Source organism: Gracilinanus agilis, chromosome 3, assembly GCF_016433145.1.
Source record: "Gracilinanus agilis isolate LMUSP501 chromosome 3, AgileGrace, whole genome shotgun sequence".
Taxonomy (NCBI): Eukaryota; Metazoa; Chordata; class Mammalia; order Didelphimorphia; family Didelphidae; genus Gracilinanus; species Gracilinanus agilis.
This window is the reverse complement of record NC_058132.1, coordinates 370,275,791-370,284,654: the sequence shown is the minus strand read 5'-3', so window position 1 is coordinate 370,284,654 and position 8,864 is coordinate 370,275,791.

Genomic DNA, 8,864 nt, shown 5'->3' with positions numbered 1-8,864 from the left:
ACAGCTTCAAAAATGGACTTTTATGTCCAGAAATAAGTCAGTTATCAAAAGTGCTGTACAATTTCCTTTGGCACTCTTTTCATGAAGTAATTACTGGGTTCTTTCAATTTCTACTTCCTCCACTGGTTCTAATATATCTAGACAGTTTTCCTTTATAATTTCTTGAAATACAATTTCTAGGATCTTTTCTGATCATAACTGATTCTTAAATTATCTCTTCTCAAACTATTTTCTATATCAGTTCTTTTTTCTATGACATGTCACATTTTCCAACTTTTCAGTCTTTTAATTTTATTTCTAAATATCTCACAGTTACTTTCCACTTGAACAATTCTCACTTTTAAGAAGTTATTTTCTACAGTATTTTAATGCCTCTTCTACCAAGGTGTTAATTATCTTTTCATAATTTTCTTGCAATATTTTCTATTTTTTATAGATTTTTCTCTGCTGCTCTTACTTGATTTTTAATTTTTTTAAGCTCTTCAAAGAATTCTTATTTGGCTTGTATTCAATTTGCACTTTTCTTTGACACTTTGGAGAAATATTTCAACTCATTGTCTTCTAAATCTGTCTTCTCCTTCAACATAGTAACTTTTTATAGTCATGCTTTTTGTTATTGTTTCCTCATTTTCTCAAACTATTTCTTGACTTTGGACTTTATATTAGAGTTGGACTCTGGGACGATGCGATGACTACCCTGAGCATCAAGTTTTTATATTCTGATATTTTCATAGCTAGATCTGGAGGCCTCTAAATTTTCAATGCCAGATCTAGAACTTGGTTTGGTCATTGCCCCCTTGGTCTGTACCAAAGTTATTATTCAAGTAGGGACCTTGCTCCCTGACAAACACAGCTGCTGCTCTCTGCCCTAAAACTTCAAACTAGAACTGGGTACTGGACAAAGAGCTGCCAAATGGTGTCCAATCCTTTGACCAAGGATCCACCTTTATGGTGCATATATGATATTTATGACCAAGTATTCAAAATCCTTACTGAAATTTTGTCTGGTCATTGAGTATTCTCCATGATGCCGCTGCCTCTGCTGCTATTACCATCTCTAAGGCCCATAGTTGGTGCTATTTCTACTAGCTTTACACTCTGGGCCAGCCTCAACCTCAATGTCTACAGAACTCTATTTCCAACCTCCTAAGATGTCCTGGACTGAAAAAAATTATGTATTGTTATTTTTTGTTGGTTATCCTGCTTGTAATTCAGTTTGAACCTGCTTGTCAAGTCATTTAGAGAGGTGAGTTGGGAGCTCTCGGCAAAAATACTGATTTCACTCCAATATCTTGGCTCCACTCCAAGTACTTTAAAATCTTCAAGTGCAATCTACTCTACTTTCTTCTATTCCATTTTAGGCCCAAATCATTGTTCATCTTAAATGCACAAGATGGGCAATGATGTCCTAACTCAATGGACTGCCCATCCAAATGTATATTATAGTTGGTAATTGGCATTTTCATGGTTTTATAGTTTTTAAAATATTTTCATTATTTTTGTTATTTTTATAAATATATTACATGTTTATGTTTATTTTATATTTTATTATAAAGCTATATAATTGATGGTTTTCTTTACGTTTATAGTTAGTCAGAACTCTTTTGAATAACTGTGATCCAATTAAGAAGGATCCATAGTTTCTTGGGGTTAATCTGTGAGTATGAAATCCTCTACCCTCTTTTATGATTATAATAGTATTAGCTTTTATGACTATTTTCATAACACAATCATTAGCTTTGAGTCAAATAATATATAGTTGCTTTATAAAAATCATAAACATTAGCATTAGTTTAGGATGGTGTCAAATCTTATTTACATCTTGACCTTAACCTATAACCCAAGAGTTTCTACTTAGACCTCCACACCCTCTTTTTTCATATAACAAGTTAGCAGGGCAAAGGTTGGAGGAATACTCTTTTTTGTATAACAAGATAGCAGGACAGGCACCCAACTGCTGACTCCTAACATTTCATAATAATTGTCAGCAGAAAAACAACCAACCCCTAACCCCTTATTTCAGAGGCCTTGGAAAGGTCAGCTATAATAATAATAAACATATTACTACCCATAGTGATTTTTTTTATACTTTCTAGCTTAATCAGCATTTGCATCATTAGTTAAGAACTGCCCATTTGTTGATTGTATTTGCTGTCATTGTGTCATCAGGTTTCTTGGCATAAAAAAGGCTATCTCCTATGGCTTGAGGTCTCTGGTCTTGATCTTGTCCAGGGTCCAGCTTTATTGAGAGTTTTGAGCAACTCTCAAGAAACCTACTTAGCTTGGAGATTTTGTATTCATGTGTTAAATTTTCACCACAAGTCGCAATCAACAAAAAGTTTTACAAAAATGAGCATCTTTGGATCTTCAAAATAAATAGATGTAAAATTCTATGTTTAAATTCAAAAACTCACCTTCACAAATATCAGATAGGGGAAGCTTGCTTAGATAACAGACCTCAAAAAAATAAGATCTAAAGGATTTAAATGAATTTAAGTTCAATGGATCAATCATGTGACATGGTAGCCAAAAAGAAAGGAAGAAAATAAGTGCTATCTTAAACTGGCTCAATATTCAGAATAAAGTGATTAATTATTCCCCTTTACCTATATTCTGACATAGCTAGAACAAATGTGGAATAGTTGTTCAACTCTAAAAAGTACTTTGTTGGAAAGACATGAATAATGTACATTTTAGGGGAGAAATCACCCTTCACTATGGCAACAGCCTCCATAAATTGAACTATCACCAGAAGAGGGTGACTAGGGTGTTAAGAAGACTTGAGGGGCAGCTGGGTAACTCAGTGCATTGAGAGACAGGCCTAGAGACGGGAAGTCCTAGGTTCAAATCTAGCCTCAGACACCGCCCAGCTGTGTGACCGTGGGCAAGTCATTTGACCCCCATTGCCTACCCTTACCACTCTTCTGCCTTGGAGCCAATACACAGTATTGACTCCAAGATGGAAGGTAAGGGTTTAAAAAAAAAAAGACTTAAAAATATGCCACCTGAAAACAAATGGAAGGAATCAACAACATACATGCCTAGAAAAGGAGAAAGCATCTCAATACAAGTGGTGTCACTCAGTAAATATGGCTAGGTGTCCCTCTGGGAAAAAGTCTATTCAGAAAGCTAGTTCTCCTGGTGACCATCTAATTACCTATTTTCACCATCAAAAGAATTTATTGACTAATTACTATATACCTGTAGGAAGTAAGTAAGGGATAAAGGAAAAGTATGGATTAGCTTGAATACAAGCCCTGGGAAGGAAAAAATTCTGAGAAAAGAATCTTGGAAGTTTTTACTGGAAAGTAAGTGTCACTCTGAATATGGCTTTGAGCTGGGAAGGAGGATCCCTTACTTACCTCCTACATTCCTCCTTGACACAGTGGCACAATAGATAGAGCTCCAGGCCTGGACTTGGGAGAAACTAGGATCAAATCTGGCCTCAGACACTGCCTAACTGTGTGACTCCGAGAAAGTCACTTAATTCCATTTGTCTAACCCTTACCCTTCTATTGTAGAGTTGTTAGTAGGACGTAAAGTAAGGGTTAATTTTTTTTTTTAAAGGAAAGGCAGCAGTGATGATGTTGCTGACTTAAAGGGTATTCTCCTCTATTTGGATCTATCACCAGTAAACATGATTAGGGCTCAGATCTACTAAATACAAGTCTAACTGAATTTATTCAAGTTTTCCTTCCCACTTAAAAAAACCCGAACTATTGTGTACGGGTAGATTTAGCCTCAAGCTATTCATTTATATAAGGATAGGCACTAAACAAATACAATAATCAAATATTTACCTCAGATGTAAACAAAAAAGTTTGAGCATTTAGTGAAATTTGAGTGAAGGGGGAATATGAGAAGTTGAATCTCTAGGGGAACCATTGCTTATGTTGACATTTAGGGAGAGCCTTCTGGAAGACGGTTGATGTTTGGAGCCATTTAAATGGCTAAAGGGAGAGAACTTGGCAAGGTGGGACAAGGAGAGCATTCCTTTATAGGGTATGACTAGAAGGAAAAGCTCAGAAACAAGAGGAGGATGAACTGACAAAAAGGGACATTTACTAAATTTGCCTATAAGAATAGGGAATTGATAGGGGAGTAGGAGATCTATAGAAGGTGGTAGAATTTAAGAAGATCTAGGAAAAGGCTTGACATCATAGGTAAAGAGCTTGGTTTGAGGTCTAGTATAATGGAAAGCTATAGTAAAACAATGACAAAGAAGCAGATTTGGTGAGAAGGAAAAACATTTTTAGTGGACAGAAACCCCACTGGAGGCCAAAACATGCTAGAAATAGGGAGTAGCCACACACAAAAAAAGTTTGTCAAACCTTGGGCAGAGAATAATCAAGAAAGTAAAAGAGGTGAATGGTGAAAGATAAAAATTGTATGTATTTTTGTATTTGTCAGAGAATGGCATTGGTCCTAAGTTTCTAAATCGAAACACTTGAAGATATGATGGCAATGAATATTTTGAAGGAGTAAGGTATAGGGCAACTGAAATAGATATGTTCATCTTTGCTTTACATAGCTTACTTTGAAAAAGGAGACTTTCTGGTTGAGATGTTTTATAGTATATTGTGAAGAAAAGATTTAGGAGTTATTTATATTCCAGTATATACAGGTAACAAGCTATGTGCCCCACAATTACTGTAATTATGTATCTAAGGACCTAGAGTTGAATCCTTCCTTAGTCATAGAGATGCTACATTAACTTGGAAAAATGGCTTACAGTTCTCCAAGGGCACTGATTACATCTTGGTGTGATGCCTTGTAATATTTCTAGTGAAAGAAGCAGTTGTAGCATTAAGGAGTGAGCTACTTCTACAGTTCCTTTATTCCCATTGAGGAAATTCAGCTAGTTCAAAAGCAAATTTCTGAGGTGGTCCTCTGCGTTAGTCCAATGCAGCAGATAGACATCAACAAAAGGACCAAAAACTGCCATTCTAACTAAGTTAGCTTCTATTATTATGTTGCTGTCAAGGGAACATGAAAACATCTACATAAATAAGTTCCTCGATCTCATGAGTTAGATATGCTGCGTGCATCGCCATGTACTTGACAAATGTGATTTATCCCACTGCAGAGTCACATCTGAGATAAACTTTTAATGGGTATTTACTGTACTCAAGAGGTGACATCTCCTAATGCAGATAGACTAATTCATTAATTCTGAGGAAAGCATTTCTACCCTATGGAATAGAAGTTCATTTTCTTTTCATATGGGGCAATATTTTTCAGCCTCTATCTATACCCAAATACCTGCTGCATTTCTCACCACCTTTCCGCTTGACAACATTTATCTACTTAGTCTTTAGAATTTTGCAATAGCTGAAAGTTCATAAAGTCTTCAATAATAGGGTATCTAGCCGTTGCTGATTACTTGAAGTAATATCATAATTTCTACTGAAGACAATGCAAAACTACAAGAAAAGACAAGAACCATGGCATACATCCATTTACCTTGGCACAAAAACTCCTAAATTTGTTTTTCCAAGTAAACATATTTTTCCAGATTTAAAAAAAAGGGTAACAAATGACAGAAATATTTCAACATGAAATAAAAATAATAATACATCAGCACCCACTTCCTCCCCTAAAAATAAACCTAAACACCAATTTTTTTAACTACCCTCACAATGAATATATAAATGGCATTCAGTTATTTTTCAAAGAGAGTAAAGGGGAATGCATCAGTCAGGCTAATTATTTTACTAATGACTGAGAAGTGTATTCTCTTAATTCTCACTGAGAACCTTGTAAAATGACCCTTGGGTCCAAGTGTATATTCGAAAGAGGTTTGGAATTCTATTTTTTTCAAATTTGTATAACTTATTTATTTCCTTCTTTGGGAGGTTACTTAGTCTGTTCCAACTAGATTTTTCTTTAAGAGTCCTTTAAAGTACATTCATTCCCAACACCATTCTTCTATACTTCTACCCCATAGCAACTTTTTTACCACCAGGACTGTCAGTACTTAAGATAAAAGGGCCCAGTGAACATTCTTCCAATCTTCAGGTAAACAATTTCCTTTTTTTCCTTATTTTCTTATTTTATTTTGATTTCTATGATAGTCACCTAAGATTGTGGTACCAGAGCTGTTTCTATGTCTATTAAGAATTTCTTTTTTTTAATTTCTTTTAATTTTTTTTATTTAGAATATTTTTCCATGGTTCCATGATTCATTATTTTCCCACCTCTTCCCTCCCCCCTCCCAGTGCTGACAAGTAATTCTACTCAGTTATACATGTATCATTATTCAAAACCTATTTCCATGTTATTCATATTTAGAGTAGAGTGATCTTTTACTATCAAAACCCTAATCATAGCCATATCAAACTATGTGATTGATCCTATGTTTTTCTTCTGTGTTTTTACTCCCACACTTCTTTCTCTGGATGTGGATAGCGTTCTTCCTCTTAAGTTCCTCTGGATTGTCCTGGATCATTGTATTGCTGCTAGTAGGAACTATGGCAGAAGAAATGCAGAAGAAAAATACATGATTTTGATATTAAAAGATCACTCTATACTCAATAGTGCCATAATGTATCAGTCTCTGTGTACGATGTTCTCCTGGTTCTGCTCCTTTCATTCTGCATCAATTCCTGGAGGTCTTTCCAGTTCACATGGAATTCCTCCAGTTTGTTGTTCCTTATAGCACAATAGTATTCCATCACCAACAGATACCACAATTTGTTCAACCATTCCCCAATCGAAGGTCATCCCTTCATTTTCCAATTTTTCGACACTACAAAGAGCGCGGCTATAAATATTTTTGTGCAGGTCTTTTTCCTTATTAACTCTTTGGAGTCAGGTAAACAACTTCAAAGTCATCTTGGACTCATCACTCTTCTCACCAACCAGATCCAATCCATTGCCTATTCTGCCTCCACAATACCTCTCACATCTGTTCCTTTCTCTGTGGACTCACTACAGCCTACTTTATACCCTCTTAATCTTTCATCTTTACAACTGGAATAGTCTCTTACATGGTTCTCCCTGCATCCAGTCTCTTCTGCTTTCAACCCATCCTTTGTACAGACAGAAAATTGATACATATTCCTAAATCATGGGTCTGATGATGTCACTTCCCTTCTCAATAAACTTCAATAGTTCCCTCTTCCCTTCATTTGGGATTTAAAATCCCAACTTATCATTTTAAGCTGACTGTATTACTTACCTCTATAGCATTCTACAGTTAGGCATTGCCTACTTGCAATTCCTCATATACAATCATTTTATTTAACACTTCCATACCTTTGCATAAATTGTTCTCCATCCTTATTACCTTCCAACTTCTTGGCACTGATGGTGCCCTTCAAGAATCAACTTAAGTGCCGCTTTGTTCAAGAAGTTTTTTCTCAATTGTCCCAGTAGTTAGTGCCCCTCAAAATTAGTTTGTATCTATTATGTTTACATATCTGGGTACACGTATATGGGCAACTAGGTGGTGCAGTGAATAGAGTGCCAGATCTGGAGTCAAAAGACTCATCTCAAATTCAAATCTGGTCAGTCTCAGATACTTACTAGTTATGCAAACCTAGGCAAGTCACTTAATCTTCTTTGCTTCAGTTTCCTCATCAGTAAAAGGAACTGGAGCAGAAAACAGTAAACCATTCCAATATCTTTGTCAAAAAAAAACAACAAAATCTGGCCACAGATTCAGACAAGATTGAAAAAAAACAAAACAAGAACATATAAAGGAAAATGTATTTCATAAAACAATTTAAATTTCATTCCAATATTCTGAGTCTATCTAAATTATTTTGCAGCATTCGAATTTGATTATAATAAATTCTACTAAAAGAAAATGGACTAAAAATTGAGACTTGAGGATGCTTTATGTTATGTAAAATAATATACAATTGGATTTGACTTTTACATATGATTGTTTCCTAAATTAAAATAAAAATATTGAAGTGAAAGGGACTAGAAATTAGAAAGATGGTTAAAGCTTTCATAACTTAATTATGATTCCCATATGCCTATATTCACCCTTGCACTTAAAGTAACCCTAATCCTAACCCTCACTCTTACTGGCTTTCTTATTTCTGTTTTATGTCATATTTTCAGAATCCTCCTTCCAACAACTTTGTTCCAAAGATGTCATAAATCATCCTCAAAGGAGGAAAAGAAATTTCGCCCATTTGATTGTCTCCAAAGGTCTCTGAAGTCACTATAGTCAGATAAACTTTGAGACAAACCTATTCATCCTCCTTGACTCTTTCTGTAATAACTCCTTGGGATTTATCTTGTGTATATATTCCTTGGCTGGAAAAGCCTTTATGTCCTATTTATCCCAAAACTTTACTTTCAAGAAAGGAGTACAAATGAAATAAGGATACCCATTATCACCAATACTATTTAATATAATGTTTAAATATTAGCAAAAAGAGAAGAAAAAGAAATTGAAGGAATCAGAATGGGTAGAAAGGTAATAAGGCTACCTTTTTTTACAGACAATATGATGAATATGTGGAAAATCCTAGAGATTCAATTAAAAAGTTAATTGAAACTATCAGTAATTTTAGTAAAGAATCACATTATTACATAAACTCATATAAATCATCAGCATTTTTATATGTTACTAACAAAGTTCTACGAAAAGAAATAAAGATGCTCCATTTAAAATAACCACAAATTGAATAAAATACATGGGAGTATATGTGCTAAAAATAAACCCAGGAATGACATGAACATAATTATAAAGTCATATCTAATTAATTAGAGAAATATTCATTGTTTATGGATGGGCAAATTCACTATAATTAAAATAACAATCTTACCTAAACTAATCTACTTAATTAATGTCATCCCAATCAAATTACCAAAAAATTATCTCATTGAGCTAAAAAAAATGAAAA